Here is a 19,752-nt window from a genome sequence, read left to right on the forward strand (position 1 = left end):
GTGTCCCAAAATCAACAGTCTTATAAATAAGTCTCTGAATCACAAACTGCACAAATGTTTAAGTATCTCTTCTCAAAGGCAGCTTCAGAATTGAGATTTTATACATTAAAATACCTTAGGAGGAAAAGTAAAAACAAAGAAACAAAGAAGATTCTGGAAGCTTCCCTACACTGTGCTGAGGCTTTTTGTCCTTTGGAAGTCACATCTTCTCTGACAGACCCAGACTGCAATGCAGGGGTACATGCATGCTACTAATCCAGGGGGAGGGATGGCAACTGCTGCCTGCTCTAGTGTGGATAATTGGGTTTGTTCTGAATGATACTCACAGGGCATCCTGTTATGGCAATATAGAAACACGGATGCTTGGGGTGGGACTTCTTGGGAGCCTCATGGGTAATACAACATATTACTGAGGAATCTTGGTTGTGTTGGCTGGGAATGCTGAACAAAGAATCGCCCGAGCCAGATGGAATCGTTCATATTTTGGGAAAGCTCATTCAAAGTCATTGTGTATCTCAAAGAGCTTTGGCCTTGCAATACATAGAACATTTTTTAAGTATGAAGGAAGTGCATTCTGGAATGGATATATCTGCTCTCTGACATCATCCTCTCACTCTTCCTTTCTTTAATGCGAAATCCCAACAAGTTTATTCCTGTCTTACAAAGGGAGAGATATTTACTAGAGGAGTGTTCTAGCCTTCCTGTATCCATGTGTTTCAGAGCATCATGTGAATCACACATGTCGATCTGCGAGTGGAATGAAGGCAGAATTCTGTTCATCTGTGTTTAAAACATGCAATCAATCACATGTCTATCCATCTCTGCCTTTCTTTGGATTAAAAATAGCCGCATGGGGCCAGTTTAGCACCGAATTCTACAAAACATTTGGTGTCAGAAGGGAATGTCCTCTGTGAGAACTGTTTCTCAGGTTTGTCTGAGTTTGCTATCTACATTGTTCCTAGTTATTTTCATATCCCCGGCTGCTGTGGCTGCATTCCCTTCACTTGGAAGGATCCAGAGAAATGCAAGCTTCCCCTGTGGCCAAGCCTAAAATCCTTGCCAAGAATGCTGAACTGGTGAAGGTCACTAAATACTACCAGACAGACTAAGCACAGTAAATAATGTTGCTGCACATAGAATAGCCCACTGCAATGGGATTTCTTGGAGAAATATGATATCATATAATAACACAAGTGCATCTAGATATGGAGTAAAGTAGCAAGGTACACCCCTGGCAATTCTGTGGTTAGACAGCAACCAGCCAGAAACCCAGAACAGCCCAGAATAATCACCATGACAAACACTTGGTATCTTTGGTTACACAAATTAGGTTCCTGTGTAGAAGTCCAACTGGGAAATTTCCACCTGGCTCTATTAGAAAGCCTTTGGGTGAGATGAGAAGTGAGACCCACAGTAATTTTCTTGAAAGTGAAATGATCATAGGCAACTGACATTCACACTCACAGCCCTTCAAAGGATGGGTCAAGCTCCTTTCTGTCTCACTGGAGATGCTTCAGTGGTACCCAGGATGCTGCTTCTGGCCCAGGAGAGTTTGAGTTTTAGGAAGTGAGGAGGCCAAGAGAAGGGTAAGTAGTTTGGAGGATCACACTTTTAAATAAAAATGAATTGGAGCTAAGGAAAGAACTCAACAGTAATTTGTTAAGTTTTTAAATATCTAAGAGTACAACTTGCCTGGAAGCCAATCAAGAGAGGATGGCTCAGAGGCGGCTATCTGGCCTTCTAATTCCCTGGATGCCTTGCATGGTTCCTAAAGACAATAGCAAATGATTTGGACTGCTCAAATGAAATCAACTTGTCTTCCTTTTCTCTAAGTTAGGTATTCTCACCTAAGATAGATGTTAGAGCAGTGCTAACATCAGGAGGCAATATTTCTTTATTGATGAGTGAGACCAATGCCCCTTCATACACACAATTGTTAATTTTATTGTAATGGAAGAAATATAGAGATTGTAAGTGACATGTGCTCAGAAATAACGAACTCTCTCTGTGAGTTATCAACATACTCCATGATGGGGAAAAAAAATCCAGATAGTATAATGGTCCAATTTTGCCTCTTGTCAAATGTGCTCAGCCTGGCTTTACCTCTCCCAGTTACCTGGCATTGGTCTGACAGCACAGGAGACATGAGTGCTAAGTCATGTTCAGCTCCTACGTGTGCAGCATCAGCTTCCAGCTAGCAATAGTTTAACCAATGCAAGAGGAGAGTCCATCAGTAAAACCTTACTTCTGCCTCTGATTCAACTAGCTTAAGAAGATATGTATACAAATCCTCAAGGAACATCTTGTGGGATAGATCTCCCCATTGCACAGACCAGCAACAACAAGTGAATACCTTTTCCTCTTGTCTCTCTCCTTCATGCTTGTTGACGCTTATGGTGACGCTAATGGAAATCCCAATTGTTATGACCCAAACTTTCTAGAGAAGCCAAACTAAAATACATTTGCATGTGTGGCTCACCTGGAAGATAAGCCATTACAAAAGAGAATTGAATTCTTTTTTTTTTTTTTTTTTTTTTTTTTTTTTTTTTTTGGTTTTTCGAGACAGGGTTTCTCTGTGTAGCCCTGGCTGTCCTGGCACTCACTTTGTAGACCAGGCTGGCCTCGAACTCAGAAATCTGCCTGCCTCTGCCTCCCGAGTGCTGGGATTAAAGGCGTGCGCCACCACGCCCGGCGAGAATTGAATTCTTATATTAAAAGAAAACTGGATATTGGGCCAGTGTAGGTCAACCAGTGGAAGCAAAGGCCCCCTCTGGTACAGATGTTGAAAAGGCGATGTTGTGCAAATGTATGTGTGTGGGGGCAGAGCCATGGAACATCTCTGTACCAAAACTGTTCTCAAAAACAATTTATTAACACCACCAAGAAAAATGTTACAAAAGCTCACTATTTTATAAGCATTAGATAATTAACTCATGGTTGTCAAATAAAAAGCACACTGCCAGATGTGGCATGTCTCCCCTCCAGGTTTTGGTCAGGAGTGTCCTGGTGACCCCAAGAACTTCACTTTAATGCTCTTGATTACCCTCTAGAACTTGATGTTAAACACACTGCTCACAGGACATGGAAGAATCAAGTTGATTTTGACCTTGAGATGTCCAGCTCTCATAGCCTGAACGATGTTACACAGCCTGTTGAAGGGAGAGGTCAGTCTTAGCCTTGTGAACTGAAATAATGACCAGTGTGACAAGGTATGCCAGTGGGCACTATAGTGGCACAGGTGTTACAGGGACAATCAACTGCTTCTTCTTAGATTTAAGGCCCACTCCACAAGAAGAAACACATACCTGATACAGTTGGGGAATTCATGGCCCCAAGGGTGAACCTATTCCATTAATTTGCTACATGGACTTAGTATCAAATTGCTCTGAAAATCTGTTTCTCTCCGTTTGTAGATTACTGTCTGGTGGTTAATGCAGAAAGTCACAATTGAAATACAGATAGTATCTGTCAGGTACTCAGCTACTAAAGGCACATCTGTAACACCAAGACTTCACTGCTAATGAGAGGATGGCAAGGCTGTAAGAGCCAAAGATTGGGGAGGACTAGAGTAAGAAAGTCTCTTCTGGACATGGGGGGATCCTTGGGAACTCACAGCAGCCATGGTTGCCCGTGCAAAACCTGCCAAGATCAAGTCAGTCAGTATGCTATCTTAGAACAGGGAGAGGCTCATGATCTTCCACCATAGAATGAGGATAGATGATAGCTCCTGGGAGAGTCGGTTTTCTTTAGGATTGTGGCTCCTGGTAAGTATAACATGCTCCACCCCCACCCCAGAGCATATGGGCAGCACAAATTAGAGTCAATGGGTTATTTTTTAAATAAAATTTAAAAAAGAGAGACAGGTTATGAAGTTTGGATTCATAGAGGTGGAGGATGGGTCTGGGATAAACTGAGATGAATGCAATCAAGAAACACTTATGAGCAGGGGTAGCTCATGGAAGAGCTAGGAGTCAATGATTAAAATACATTTACAAAATGCTCAAACAATTAAAATATTTTAAGTGTTAATGAACTAGCCTAAGTATTAAACTGAAACTTCAGTGACAGTGTGCTCTTTCTTGAGAGGACAACTAAATTCATGTACTAGACTCTGAAGTATCTGAGCTCTTATCACCATGATAGCCTGTTTACTAGCTGTCCTTTGCGTCATCACCTTTGGGACTGAAAATAAACATGAAAAATAAAGTTTTCTAAATTTATCCAGCTAGTGTATTGGAGAGTTGAGAGTTGAACTTTTTAACAAAGGAAATACACAGGAATATGGGTAAAAATGAAGTGTATAAGACTAAGCATATAATATACACATGTGCATACACACATGCACACACACATGTACGCACACAATGTTAACATGCTCTAGGGATGGTAGCACAAACCCGTAATCTCAGCAAGTTTCTCAGCAAGAAACTAATGCCTCTCAAGTCTGAGGTCAGTCTGGGCTACACCGAGTGATTCTGGACATAAGAAACCCTGCGCAGTGGAACCATGCACCATTTTGGAGCTGGTGTAAGGCAGCTCAAGTCCCTAAAGAGATGAAAAGATGAATCCAACTCCTAACAGCTGTTTCCAGGCTCAAATGGAAAGCAACTTTTCTGTGTTTTAAAATGTTTGCTGTACGGTGCCAAGCACAAGGCTGCGCATTCACTATTTCCCTTCGGCTCTGGGCTCTTAAGGACAGTGCACATACAGCTGTGCTTCTGGGTGGAGCCCACGTGACTCACTCATCTACTGGAATGTGAGGACATCATCTTCCTTTCTCTCTGCTTTTGCACTCCAGAATTTGAATCGCCCATAGTCAACCAATGTCTGAAAATATTGTTTTTTGAGTCAAGGCAGAAAACACATCATGTAACTTTTATTTCTGTAAATCATAGTTGTCTTATTTTATTAGCATCAATTGTTATTAATCTCTTACTGTGCCTAATTTATAAAGTGAATTTTATCAGACATATGTTTATAAGAAACAACAGGGTTTGGTACGCACTTTTCGTGGTCGTAGCGCTTTCTGAAGGGCTCAGAGAGGATCACTGCAGCTCTCTAGGGGATGGCCACTGCATCACACAAACTCTTCCCAGCCTGGGTCTGTGATTCCAAGAGCCACTTCCTCTTTCTCTTGGTTGGCCGCCTGCAAAGGACCCTACTGGCCCAGGAGGCAGCTGATCCACTAGAGGAAGAACCCAGATTCTCGGAGTTGCAGAGGGAGAGCCCTTCACAACATTCAGAAGGAGGGTTGTGATACTATGAAACAAATCTTTTACTGTGTTACTTCATAATCAAACTCCTGAATACTGAGACTTACGTCTTTGCTAAGGACTAAGATGTCCTTGCTATTATTGAGCCATGAAATGCAATCCAAATAAAACAAAGCAATGTTGGCTTTTAGGTTCAAGATTTGAAATGTCTGTGGTTTGTTTTGGTTGTTGTTTTAAACTTCCTTGAAATTCTATGTGACCCCAAGAAAATGAGTAACAAATCATGACAGGAAAAAAAAAAGAACCAACCACCCCAACAAATGCTGGTGCTGGTGCACACTGGTGTTAACCACAGTTGGGCTAGAGTGCCCTTGCATCTTGATAACTGATGAACCACACTGGACACTGACCCCAAGCTATGACACTGCAGCTTCTTAAACCAAGGGTCATGACTCTTAAAAAATTCACAGAAAGTTTGTCAGCAGTGAAAGGTTTCTGAGTGCACAGCAACCAAAAATTAATTCAAAATCCAACAAGTACTGAGGCAGAGGGTTTCTGGCAGCCCTTGTCCATGTCCTATCAAGCAGCTGCACTTGAGCCTTGGTTCTGAACCCACAGCACACACCCACTGTCTGGTGTCACCACATCACATGACTCCAGCTCAGATCTGCATCTACTGTGTTTTTAAATGCAGCATTTTACTGTACATGGAGGTCTTGATTCTTAAGAGAAATATAATGGCTTGATTATGAAAAAACAAAGATTTAATGTTTTCCTACCATCATTCCTCAGTCTTAGTCTCAAATCAGTACATCTTGGGGTTGTATTGTGTGAGAATGTTTACTTTAAAGGGGAATTTGATGCTTAAGTTGCTTATGTGAGCTTTATTTTTTTTTAAATCACTAAATGTTTGAAGGGAAATGATTTGATCAGAACATATTGTATATGTGTATGAAATTTCCAAACAAACAATAAATAAAAATATACTTTAAAACTCATTAAAAGAATTTTGTTTGGAGTTAGGATAGACTTTCTAATAGTTCTGGAAATGATGTTTTAACTACTACTGCCACTTTTCAGTATTATTTGTGGGTACTCTCAGCGTTGCTGAGGACTGTGCACCTCTGAAAAGTGTTGAGGATGGTCTACACAGTGCAGTGTTAAATATTCAGCTGGGAATTAATTCTCTATGGAAAAGTAAACAAGTTCACCCATCCCATTAACCTGTACATTTGCCTTTCTCCTTAATGAATGATAAAAATATATGTACAGCAAGAAGTGGTTTTCCAAAGGCGGGGCAGGGTAGCAGTAGGAAGGAACTCATGCATATGTGTGCATGTGTTTGTGTTGCAGGTGGATTTGTCTGTACTTGAGCACGTGGAACCCAGAGATTGACATTGGGAGCCCTCCTATTTCACTATCGTATTTTTGTAACAAGGTCTATCACTGAACCTGGAGCTTACTGCTTTGGCTGTCAAGAAGCCCCTAGGAGTCTCTGGTCTCTGCCTTCCCCAGGACTATGGTTACAGAGACACACTGAAGCCCCAGACATTTGCATGGATGGTGGGATCTGAACGCAGGGCCTTATGCTTGTGCAGCACGTATTTTGCACCCTGAGCTATCTCCCCACCTTCTCCTCTAATCCAACCCTACCCAAAGAATTGCTTGAAAGTAAATTTCTTTATGATTACCAGTAAATGTTTGACTGAGTGCCTGTTTTATATTCCTACATACCTGGGGCCACCAAAATTCTTCTGGTAAAATGGGCCATATGTGAGAAAACTTAAGAAGCCCTGTGCACTTCCTAGTCTTCCTCTGCCCTATTTCATATCTGAGGACTCAGTCAGCCGGTAACCTTTGCCACTGACTTCCTCAGCCTAACAATGCTTTTGTGATTCATCCTACTGTTGCAGATTGTTGTTTTGATTTCTTGGATTCCTGGATTCTCTTCTTTCCAGTATTAAAATTTCCTAAGTTCTATCAGGGCACTGACTTTGCTAGTGTGGCTCTGAGGTTGAGTTCACTCCAGGGAAGAGGGAGCAGAATGGTCTAAGGGATTCCAGGTCACCTCCCTAAAGGACAAGGTCTTGCCTTCCTTTCTTCTTCCTGCTGTATTGGAAGCATGGTTATGCAAACAGTCTTGAGCACGTGCTTGGAGCAGCAGAATGCCCCCCCCCCCACCCCACTGGTTCAGACATGTTCAGTTGCAGATTCACTACATGGAAAGAATAAACATCTGTCCTATTTGAGCTGTGTTATAGACACAAAGTAACCTGACAAATCCATTTTCTATGAAGCCTGGAGAGACCGTGCCTGTACCACTCCATGGCTGCTCTATGGGGACCACAGTTTACCAGGATCAAAATGGAATGAATGAATGATTGAATGAATGAATTCCAGGTAAGTTGTAATACTAGTGCTGGGAAATTTTTTTCAACCTAGTTTTATTTTTGTTTTAGAGACATAATGTTATTGTATTGCCCAGATTGGCCTTGAATCCCTGGGCCTGATCTTCCTGCTTCAGCTGCCCTGGTAGTTAGAACTATAGGCATGTGGCACCAACTGAAGTCTACTCTGTAAGGTAAAAAGTATAGAAAATGGAACGACTTAGGAAGATGACTCTTAGAATGCTAAGTAATGCTTTGTTTGCTTTGAGTTTTCTAAGTGTTATAGAATCATAAGAATTATGACTAAAGAATATGAATTGACCATTGAAAACAATTTGACATCCAAATGTATGCTTTCTCCTTTCTAAGAAATGTCAGCTTGTAATGGAACTACAATTTAACTGTGAAAATCGAAGTACACTTAATGATGTTTAAATTTTACATGTAAGCTAGTAGGAATCACATTGAAAAGTATAAATTCATCCTCAGTGAAATGAACTTGATTCTTTGGTGCCAAAATGCATATTTAAAAAACGGATAAACTTTGTAAATCTATTGCATATTGTTCAGAAACATTAGTTACATTAAAAATAAGATTAGTTTATTTAGCTCATCATTTAATCACTGTGATTACCATAATGACCCAGAATAGAAAAGATCAACAGGACTTCATGCTGGCCCCCAAATGGGATTTCTATGGCTGAGCCCCTTCTGCTCTGATGCCATTCGGATGGCAAGGCTTTGAAGAAAAGCTATTCTTTTTTGAAAACCCAAAGAAACAATCGTATACAGTCCAAAAGTTAATATGTAATCTGAATTCTAGAGTGGCAGTATCTTGGATCTTGAATGGCTCTCCAAACCCATATGCTGCAGGTTCGGTGCCCAGGGCAGCTCCTTTGGGAGGTGCTGGAGTCTTTAAAAAGAGGAACTTCCTGGTGAGTCTCTAGATCACTGGGAGGGTAAGTCCTGGAAGGGACTGTGTAGCCTTTCCTCTCTCTGTTCCCTGGCTCATTGGGTGAGTAGTTTTGCTCTGCTGTGCACGTACCACAGAACCAAATCAATGGCTTTAACCAATCACAGAGCGGAGACCTTAAAACTGTGAGTGCAAAGGAAGCTGTTTCTGACCTTTTGTTACTGCAGCAGAACGATGACTGATGTGAGGAGTGGGGGTAGATCTGGGTTACACTACAGCAAAGCAGTGTGGTTGGTCTTGGGACCCCCAGAGGAGCTGCGGGACTCCTGAGCATCTCACTGGATACAACAGCACTCACAACAGCTCAGCACCAAGGGCACAACCGTTTACTGAGGTCAAATACACCATCGACCAGAACACTCACCTTTACTGATTTTCCAGCTCTTAAAAAAGTGTATCTTAGCAAATCAGTTTCTTTTCCTCATGGGTGTCATTTTAAATATAATAATTGATTAGCATCCTTTTAGCTTAATAAACTGTAAATGTTGTTCCTGCACTGTGCTTACATCAATATCTCAAATGACTCACCATTTAGGATAATGAAAAATCACTTATGGCCATTTACATAGCTGCCTTGTAAATTTAAAGTAGCTATCCATCATGACAAAATTATATGAAATTATTAAAATGGTATTTCATTGTGCTTAAAATAGTCATCCTGGTGTGAATTCTGAGTGAGTTAAATACATTTCTCAATAATTTCTCCTAAAAAGCCCTAACATACCGTTATTTGCAGCAGAATTTCAACAAATAATGGTTATTTGCTCCACAATAAAAACTAGAGTGGCTGTTTGACATTTAGAATTGAAAATGGAAAGTTCTTTTCATCCACTGCCTGTCTTTGGGATTGCATTTTTTCTTAATATTTCATTTTCCTGTGAGAGACTCTGCCAGTTTTCCTGACTTTGGGCTACAGGGACTTGGAAAATTCTTGTGGAAGACAATAAATCCTGTGAAGAAGGCTTGCCTGCCCAAGGGTAGCCTTCTTGTTCACTCTACTTACCTCTTGCATGGGGAGAGATAGAAGAAGTGGAGTGGGAATGGGAGAGACAGAGATGCTGAAGACACTGTGGAAAGAAGAGCCAAAGTGGAGCAGTCTGTCTGTAGGGTCTTCCAAGGCAGTGTGGCTCTGGAGCTGCTGGGAGGGACAGATGGTCCCAGGAGAAGTTCACACCACCTGGAACTGGCAAACAAGATCAGGTGCGGTGACGGGCAACTGTTGGCTTCTGTATCTTTGCAGAACCAGATGCTTTCTTGGACTTTTAGATTAATTCCAGGTCCAAGGAGCAAAGGAATGCTAGAACGGAAGTGTGGGACATGAGAAATGAGAAGAGGCATGGATTTTAAGGCCCTAGTATTTAGCACATGGATGTTACAGGAAGCAAGCAGCTGACCTGGGAATTCAAGTCTCATGGTCTGAGCCTGTATCTCTAAGTGAGACATGATGTTCAGAGCATGGCCCCCATCCCCAGGCCTATCTTACTTCTGTGTTTGTCCCAAAGCCACGGGGCTAGTAGGGAATGAGAGTGACACTAGTGACACTAGAGAAACTAGTGACAATCTCTATATTCCCTGGCTCAGGCCAGGCCCTTCAGCCGTCCACCTGGACACATGCAGATTATAACCCACTACTGGCTTAAGAGTTATTTACTGAGGTTCACTGTAACAAGTGTTTAGCAAAATAAATGCACATGCCCCCCCTACCCCTGTGAGAATGTGTCTTAGTTTCTTTCTTTCTTTCTTTCTTTCTTTCTTTCTTTCTTTCTTTCTTTCTTTCTTTCTTTCTTTCTTTCTTTCTCTCTCTCTCTCTCTTTCTGTCTCTCTTTCTTTCTTTCTTTCTTTCTTTCTTTCTCTCTCTCTGTCTCTCTTTCTTTCTTTCTTTCTTTCTTTCTCTCTCTCTCTCTCTCTTTCTCTCTCTCTTTCTTTCTTTCTTTCTCTCTCTCTCTCTCTCTCTTTCTTTCTTTCTTTCTTTCTTTCTTTCTTTCTTTCTTTCTTTCTTTCTTTCTTTCTTTCTTTCTTGGATGTTTTATGTATTACATTTCAAATGTTATCCCCTTTCCTGGTTTCCCCTCTGGAACACCCCCGCCCTTAGTTTAGTTTCTACAACTGTGATAAACACCATGAGTGTAAGCAACTTGAAGAAGAAAGGGTTTATGTCACCTGACAGCTTAGAGTCTTTCATGATGTCAGAGAAGGAACCTGGATGCAGAGACTGAAGCAGAGGCCATAGAGGAAAACTACTCACTAGCTTGCTCCATCTGGCTTGCTTGGCCTGCTTCCTTATAGCACCCAGGTGGCCATGCTCTCCAACAGCAGCTGACCTTGGTTTATAGTGAGCTGACGATAACAACAACAGTAATTGCACACAGAGGGCCATGGTGGCACTGAAGTCACTGTTACAAGCTCAGAATTTCAGGAGTCTTTCTTTTCCCCACGGTTCTCACTGTAGCAGTGCTGTCTCTGAGCCTTGTGCTGGGTTTACTATCAACACTTTGCCCAGATGTACGAGTCCCCCACATTATTTGAAACGTTTATCTTCTCGAATTGTTAAGCATACACTCTAACAAGTCTTATTAAAAAAGAATAGGCTGGAATTGAAGCTTTTATACCAGTGCACCAGACTGTCCTACCTGAATCATCTATGTGATGGTTTGTATATGTTTGGATCAGTGAGTGGCACTATTTGGAGATGTAGCCTTGTTGGAGTAGGTGTGTCACTGTGGGTGTGGGCTTTAAGACCGTACTCATAGCTAGCTGCCTGAAAGCCACTAGCCGACTTCAGATGAAGATTTAGAACTCTCAGCTCTGTTGTACCATGCCTGCCTAGATGCTGCCATGCTCCCACCTTGATGATGTTGGACTGAAACTCTGAACCTGTAAGCCAGCCCCAATTAAATGTTGTCCTTTATAAGACTTGCCTTGGTCATGTCATGGTGTTTGTTCACAGCAGTAAAACCCTAAGACAATCTATAATATCACCCTCAAGGGAGAACTACAGAAATAATATTTGGCTACTGAATGCATCATATTCCATCTAAGACTTATGCTTTGCAATAGCTTTATGCAGTAGGTTCTGGTATTATCCCATTTCATGATGGGTCAGAGTCTCAGATGTCAAGTATAGTCACTCATACATTGACACACACACTTACAGTGGCAGGATTTGAATAGTGCAGCCTGAATTCACTCCTATTGTAGGTGACATTATGCTGTCTCTGTCCAAGTCCCTCAGTTTGCAGCAGCCGCATGTGTGCATAGTGACTGAGTGGGGATTGCATAGGTTTCATTTTCTGAAATGGAGGTTCTCACTATGTAGACTAAGAAGGGCTTGTAATCACAGGCTTGTGCTACCATACCCAAATAACACAGACTTGAAAGTCAACTCAAGACTGAGTATAATTTCAGCTCATAGGTTATGCAGTTTTCTGTATGACTTAAATGACTCGGCTTCCTCACTGATAAAATAAGAACAGAAATGACTGCCTTGCCAAGTCCAAAAGGTCAACACAGGTGCGTGGGAAGGGCCTAAGCATATACAAGTCACAGTGGGCACTCAGTCTGAGAAAATGCCTTCTCTCTTTCCCCTTGGCTGTCTGCTATTTTTTTTTTGAGATATGATTTCCTTGTATAATCCTGGAATTCATTATGTAGACCAGGTTGTCCTTGAACTTGTAAAAATCCTCCTGCCTAAGCCTCCTTACGTGCTTGCCACATCTAGCCCTTCCCTTTGGTTTTGACCCAGTCATTTAATCTGGCTGATGGTCAGTAGTCCTTTCTCCGTTTCTTTCTTTCTCTCTCTTTCTTTCTTTCTTTCTTTCTTTCTTTCTTTCTTTCTTTCTTTCTTTCTTTCTTTCTTTCTTTCTTTCTTTCTTCCTTCCTTCCTTCCTTCCTTCCTTCCTCCCTCCCTCCCTCCCTCCCTCCCTCCCTCCCTCCCTCCCTCCTTTCTTTCTTTCTTTCTTTCTTTCTTTAACATATATTTTTATTAGATATTTTCTTTATTTACATTTCAAATGTTATCCCCTTTCCTAGTTTCCCCTCCAAAAATCTCTTATCCCCTCCCCCTCCCCCTACTCCCCAACCCACCCACTTCCATTCCCAGTCCTGGCATTCCCCTATACTGAGGCATCGAATCTTCACAGGACCTAGGGCCCCTCCTCCCATTGATGACCAACTAGGCCATCCTCTGCTACATATACACCTAGAGCTAAAAGTTCCACCATGTGTTTTCTTTGATTGGTGGTTTAGTTCCAAGGAGCTCTGGGGATACTGGTTAGTTCATATTGATGTTCCTCCTATGCGGCTTCAGACCACTTAAGCTCCTTGGGTACTTTCTCTAGCTCCTTCATTGGGGACCTGGTGCTCTGTCCAATGGATGACTGACTGTGAGCATCCACTTCTGTATTTGCCAGGCACTGGCAGAGGCCCTCAGGAGTCAGCTATATCTCCCCATCCCCCGTGCACCCTTTGGCTTATACACATCCCATACCTCCTCACCACCTCCCTGTCTCCACGAGGATGTCCCCACCCTACACATCCCACCCCACCTGACCTCTAAACTCCCTGGGGCCTCCAGTCTCTTGAGGGTTAGGTGCATCTTCTCTGATTGAACACAGACCCAGCAGTCCTTTGTTGTATATGTGTTGGGGGCCTCAAATCAGCTGGTGTATGCTGCCTAGTTGGTGGTCCAGTGTTTGTGAGATCTCAGGGGTCCAGGTTAATTGAGACTGCTGGTTCTCCTACAAGGTTCCCACCCCCACCCCCCAGCTTCTTTCAGCCTTTCTGTAATTCAACCACAGGGGTCAGCAACTTCTGTACATTGGTTGGGTGCAAATATCTGCATCTGACTCTTTTAGCTGCTTGTTGGGTCTTCCAGAGTCCCATCATCCTAGTTCCCTTTTTGTGAGCACTCCATAGCCTCAGTAACAGTGTCAGGCCTTGGGACCTTCCCTTAAGCTGGATCCCACTTTGGGCCTGTCGCTGGACCTTCTTTTCCTCAATATCCTCTCCATTTCCATCCCTGTAGTTCTTTCAGACAGGAACAATTATGGGTGAAAGTTTTGACTGTGGGATGACAACCCCTACCCTCATTTGATGCCCTGTCTTCCTGCTGGAGGTGGGTTTGACAAGTTCCCTCTCCCCGCTATAGGGCATTTCATCTAAGATTGCTCCCTTTGAGTCCTGAGAGTCTCTAACCTCCCAGGTTTCTGGTGCATTCTGGTGGGTTCCCCCAACCTCCTACCTCCTGAGATTTCATGTTTCCATTTTTTTCTGCTGGTCCTCAGGGCTTTAGTCCTTTTCCCTCAGCTAATACCAGATCAGGTTCGCCTCTTTCCCCTAACCCCCTGTCCACCTTCCCTCCCAGGTCCCTCCTTCCCTCCCTACTTGTGATTGCTTTCTTCTCCAAGTAGGACTGAGGCATCCTCACTTGGGCCCTTCAGCTTGTTGATCTTTTTGAGTTCTGTGGACTATGTCTTGGGTATTCTGTACTTTTTTTTGGTTTTTTGGCTAATATCTGCTTACTTATTAGTGAGTACATACCATGCATGTCCTTTTGGGTCTGAGTTACTTCACTCAGGATGATACTTTCTAGTTCCATCCATTTGCCTGCAAGACTCAGGATGTCCTCATTCTTAATAGATGAGTAGTATTCCAGTGTATAAATGAATCACATTTTCTGTATCCATTCTTCTGTCATGGGACATCTGGGTTGTTTCCAGCTTCTGGCTATCACAAATAAGGCCACTATGAACATAGTGGAATATGTGTCCCTGTGGCATTGTAGGGCATCTTTTGGGTATATTCCAAAGAGTGACATTGCTGGGTCTTCAGGTAGATATATTTCCAATTTTCTGAGGAACCTCCAGACTGATTTCCAGAAGTTTGTAAAGCTCAAAACACACATTGAACCCCACACAATAATAGTGAAAGACTTCAACACCACACTCTCACCAATGGACAGGTCATTGAAACAGAAAGTAAACAGAGACACAGTGAAACTAATGGAGATTATGAACCAAATGGATTTAACAGATATCTCTAGAACATTTTACCCTAAAATAAAAGAGTACACCATTTTCACAGCACCTCATGGTACCTTCTCCAAAATCGACCATATAATTGGTCATAAAACAACCTTCAACTGATACAAGAGTATTGAAATAATCCCATGCATCCTATGATGTCATCATGGCCTATGGCTGGTCTTCAATAATAGCAAAAACAACAGAAATCCCACATACTCGTGGAAACTGAACAACTCTCTAATCAATGATAACTTGGTCAGGGAACAAATAAAGAAAGAAATTAAAGACTCCCTGGCATTTAATGAAAATGTTGACACATCACACACCCAAATTTGAAACAGTGAAAGCAATACTAAGAGGAAAATTCATAGCACTTAGTGCTCTGTTAAAGAAACTGGAGAGATCTTACACTAACAACAGCACACCTGAGAGCTCCAGAACAAAAATAAGCAAACTCACCCAAAGAGGAGTAGAAGACAGGAAATAGTCAAACTCTGGGCTGAAATCAACAAAACAGAAACAAAGAGAACAATACAAAGAATCAACAAAATCAAAAGCTGGTTCTTTGAGAGAATCAACATGATAGATAAACCCTTAGCCAAACTAACTAAAGGGCTCAGAGGCAGTATCCAAATTAACAAAATCAGAAATGAAAACAGGGACATAACAACAGAAACAGAGGAAATTCAAAAAATCATCAGATCCTACTGTAAAAGCCTATACTCAACAAAACAGAAAATTCTAGATGAAATGAATGGTTTTCTAGACAGATACCACATACCAAAGTTAAATCAAGAGCAGGCAAACTATCTAAACAGGCCCATATCACACAAGGAAATAGAAGTCATTAAAAACCTCCCAACCAAAAAAATCCCAAGGCCTGATGGATTTAGTGCAGAATCCTACCAGACCTTCAAAGAAGACCTGATACAAGTATTCCTCAAACTGTTCCATAAAATAGAAACAGAAGGAACACTACCTAACTCATTCTATGAAGCCACAATTACTCTGATAACTAAACCACACAAGGATTCCCCCCCAAAAGAACTTCAACCCAATCTAGCTTATGAATACTGATGCAAAAATACTCAATTAAGATCTTGCAAACCTAATCCAAGAACACATCAAAACCATCATTCATCATGATCAAGTAGGCTTCGTCCCAGGGATACAAGGTTGATTCAATATATGAAAATCCATTAATGTAACCCACTATATAAACAAACCCAAAGAAAAAAAATCACATGACCACCTCCTTAGATGCAGAAAAAGCATTTGATAAAATACAGCACCCCTTCATGTTAAGTATTGGAGAGATCAGGAATTCAAGACCCATACCTAAACGTAATAAAAGCAATTTACTGCAAACCAAGAGCCAGTATCAAATTAAATGGAGAGAAACTTGAAGCAACCCCACTGAAATCAGAGACTCACATCTCTTTAATGTGAGTCTTAGGGACAATGGGAGTCTAAATGCATCCTGGGAGTGGCATGCTCTCCTTCCCTATGGTTGTTCTTCAGCTCAGCTCTCACTGACATCAAATACAGGAAGTTCTCAGGGACCTGCCTTTCCACAACAATGGGGTGCTGTGGGGGAGGGAGACCTATGACAACATTTGACATTTTGTTGCAATTTTTGTTTCTAGCATTACCTCAGTCTTAAATCAGAGTGACTTCCTTTCTATGGCACATGTGACATCGCCATGAGAACCATATTGGCACCAGCTTCAGTGTTTCATTAACCACATTTATCAGTTATTTATAGAGATTTGTAAATGGTGAGAAAAATGGAGATTGGTCTCTACTCAAGCTAATTTATGTTAATATTTCTAGTACAAGCTGTTAATAGTGCAATGGGCCTTTGACTGTCAATGGGTCCCCAGCTCTGCTGAGCAAGTCACACCTTCTGCAGGAGGAAGAACTGGCTCTGTCAGGACAGTCCCTGAGAATCTGCCAGTGTTCAGACTCAGCTTCTGGCTACCATATGAGGACACTTCCGGAGACCTTCAAAGGGCTGGACTTCTTGCAGTTATAGTGGTTAATATTGATTTGTGAACATGATAGGATCTGGAATCAGCTAGAAGACAGACTTCTGGGTCTGCCTATGAGGGAGTCTCTAGACTGGGTTCACTGTAATGGGAAGAGCAGCCTTAAATATGGGTAGTGCCATTCTATGTGCTGGGGTCCCAGACTGAGCAGAAGTGGGGGAGCAGAACTGAGTACAGTCCTCTTCATTCTGTGCTTCCCCACTATGCATTGAAACTAACTAGCTGCCTCAAGTTTTTGTCACCAGGATGTTTCTGCCATGATGAACGGTGTCCTCAAATTATAAGCCAAAATAGCTTCTCCCTTCCTTAAGCTGCTTCTGTCTAAGCAACAAGTAATGAGAGCAGGGAATGGTGGGGAAAGAGTGATGGTTTTAACAACAAAAGCAGAGCTTTCCTTCTAGGAAAGTGCCAGAACACAGGGGCTGAGGAGATGGCATGGGCGGTGCAATGTGAGAGCTGGCGTCTGGAGCCCTTTAACCCATGCTGATGCCTGCAGAGATGGGGGACCTCAAAGCAGGCCAGTTGGCTGGACTAATCGAATTGGAAAGCTCTAGGTTCAAGGGAATGATTTTTCCTCAGCATCTAAAGGTGGAGAAAGATCAAGGAAGCTACTGGATGTCAATCTCTGGTCTCCACATGCACATACATGGGAGCACGTGTGCTCCCATGTAGGAACAACACACATACACATACACAAGAATACAAAGATAATTTGTTTACATTGTCTGACGGGGAAAGCACATCTTTGTTGTTTTTGCACAAACCACAAGTGTCAATTAGCAAAGCTTCCCATGTGCCAGTGCCTGAAAATCACCATAGCCTTGATTTCCGATTAAGCCAATATTGAAACACTCCACTCCAGTCCTTGTCTCCAGACAAGCAGTGTTTAACCGATTTGGAGCAGAGAGATGTCCACGTGCTTTGGGATGTCTTCAGGTCCACAGTCCAATGACTGGGAAGCCATCCCTGACTTGTCACACTGAAAGGAACACCTCCACAGATGTTATTACAGAATGGAGAACATGTTCTTCAGAGTCAGAAAAGCTGGTTCCACTTTGTGAACTATGTCGTCTGTGCAAGGATCTAGCCAACATGTTCTTCAGAGTCAGAAAAGCTGGTTCCACTTTGTGAACTATGTCGTCTGTGCAAGGATCTAGCCTCTTGGTGCTTCACTGTCCCCCATTCGTGGGGGTGGCTGACAGTACTGGGAGGTGCACACTACCATTCACAGAGCATCCTCTTTGCTCTCCACACTTTATTTCATATTCACAGCTCTAGAAGGCAGATTTTGTTGTGGTCCAAGGAAAACCCTGCTGCACAGAAACAGACACAGTGGAGCCATCGTTACTAATAAGCACGGTAACCTTGGTATTGTTTAAAGTGGCACAGCTAGCCATGCTTGTGCGCAAGGCCAGTGGCAATGTATTCATTTAAATGCATTTTAAGAACAAGAGGTGTGAGATAAATCATTTCTGGCTTCTCTCTATATAATAAGCAAATATACTAATTTTAAGTGAGTCTTCTGGCCTAAACACATGATTAGAAACTGGAATTATTTGTAAGTCCTAGAGAGGGGAGGAAGGAGAACAGGGAGAGGAATAAACAAATAGCATTTTTTTAAATGCCCCCAAACTAAAGGGTAAAAATATCCAGTCTGAAAGAAGTTGTATCAGAATCAACAGCTTAAAACCCATGTTACATCAGTGAATTATAGAAACACAGCAGCCTAAAATCTTCCTTAAAGGAACAAACAAGCAATGGAAAACTGCCCACAGAGACATCAGGAAGTGTCAGCTGTCCCACAGACCATGCCCTAAGCCAGAGGGCAGCTGAGAAATGCCTTCAAAACACTCAGGAGAAATTGTTTCAAACCTAAAATACTCGACCCAGGCATGCTGTCAATCAATCCTGACAAGCATTAAAAAATCCTAATGCTCAAAAAACGTATCTTTTATGGTTGGTTGCTCTTTCTCAGGAAACTCCCAGACAATGGCCTTGGCAAGAAAGAAGAAGCTGGTGAAGAAAAGGAGAGCCTAAGATACAGGAAACAAGATGTGGTGGACAACAGACATTCCAGAAGTTAGAGAAACAAAGTTCCAGTACAGCACCTGTGCAGCATCCTTAGATAGCAACGTCCCCCACCCCCTGAGCAAAAGAACTGAAAGTGGTAGGAGAGAAATCTCTAGAATTCATTGATTGGCTGTTTAGCCCCTGGAAATGTTGTATTTAGTTGTTTGACATGTTACAACACAAGAGAAGTTATCCTCAGGTAGATGCACAAAAACCATGCACATAAAAATATAAAGGAAATATTAATTCTACAAGGAATAAAGAGATGTAAAAAAAAAGGGGGGGGGACAATCCTAGTATCCTCTCTGACTCAGCAATGTGAGATGGAGAAGCCTTCCTAAGGTGTAAACAAGGAAGGCAGCTCAGCTCGAGGAAACAGGGTGTGGAGACTGAGGAATGAGCTATCACATCCCACTCCGTAAGCGGCTTCTCTCAATCACTCAGGCCAGGAAACAACATCATCCCATTACCTGAGAGGACAGGGAAATCTCTAATGATGGATTTCTGCTGTCTCTGGGAAGTTAGTTTCGGGATGAAGAGTTTCAGGGAGGTGAGTATTGGCTCTCAAAAATAAGACCTGAGGTTTTTAGATTTCAAAATGTACTAACAGGTCATGTTAATCTGCACAGTAAAAATAAAAATAAATTATTTCTAGAAGACTCATTTTAAGTAGGCAGCACAGCCAGAATTGAAATGTAAGGAATTGCTTTTAGATCCATTCCAGCTGTAACGATTGCTTTTCTCTTAGCAAAAACAAACAAGCAACTCAGAACAAACTACTAGAAACTGGAAAAAAGAAAAGGGGCAGTGTGAAAAAACCCGAGCCAATGTTAAAATAAGAAAAGGACTTGTTGTCTGTAGGCCAGTCACACTGAAAGACATGGGCTGTGAAGTTTGTCTAAGCTGGAAACAGGAAGGCAGATGACCCTGAGACCCTACAGCCTTCCGCGTGCACCAAGCAAAGGAAGCAGGAACGGGAACCGGAAGGCAGACAGCAGATAACCAGCCAGACTCCGATTTAAAGCTGCCTGCTAAACA

At 42.2% G+C, this 19,752-nt stretch overlaps 1 pseudogene across 1 annotated transcript in view; it reads right to left on the reverse strand.

Moving 5' to 3' along the window:
- The window catches only part of LOC115029867 (uncharacterized), a 98,006-nt pseudogene that overhangs the window by 24,395 nt on the left and 53,859 nt on the right, over positions 1 to 19,752 (reverse strand). Inside the window, exons 4-5 of the transcript XR_003835426.2 lie at positions 14,112 to 17,957; positions 9,577 to 9,870 (exon numbers count right to left, since the gene is read on the reverse strand). The product of XR_003835426.2 is annotated as an uncharacterized LOC115029867 (transcript). The remainder of the gene's footprint in view (positions 1 to 9,576; positions 9,871 to 14,111; positions 17,958 to 19,752) is intronic.

This window comes from Mus caroli, unplaced genomic scaffold (assembly GCF_978045245.1).
Source record: "Mus caroli unplaced genomic scaffold, Mus_caroli_1 scaffold_19, whole genome shotgun sequence".
Lineage (NCBI taxonomy): Eukaryota > Metazoa > Chordata > Mammalia > Rodentia > Muridae > Mus > Mus caroli.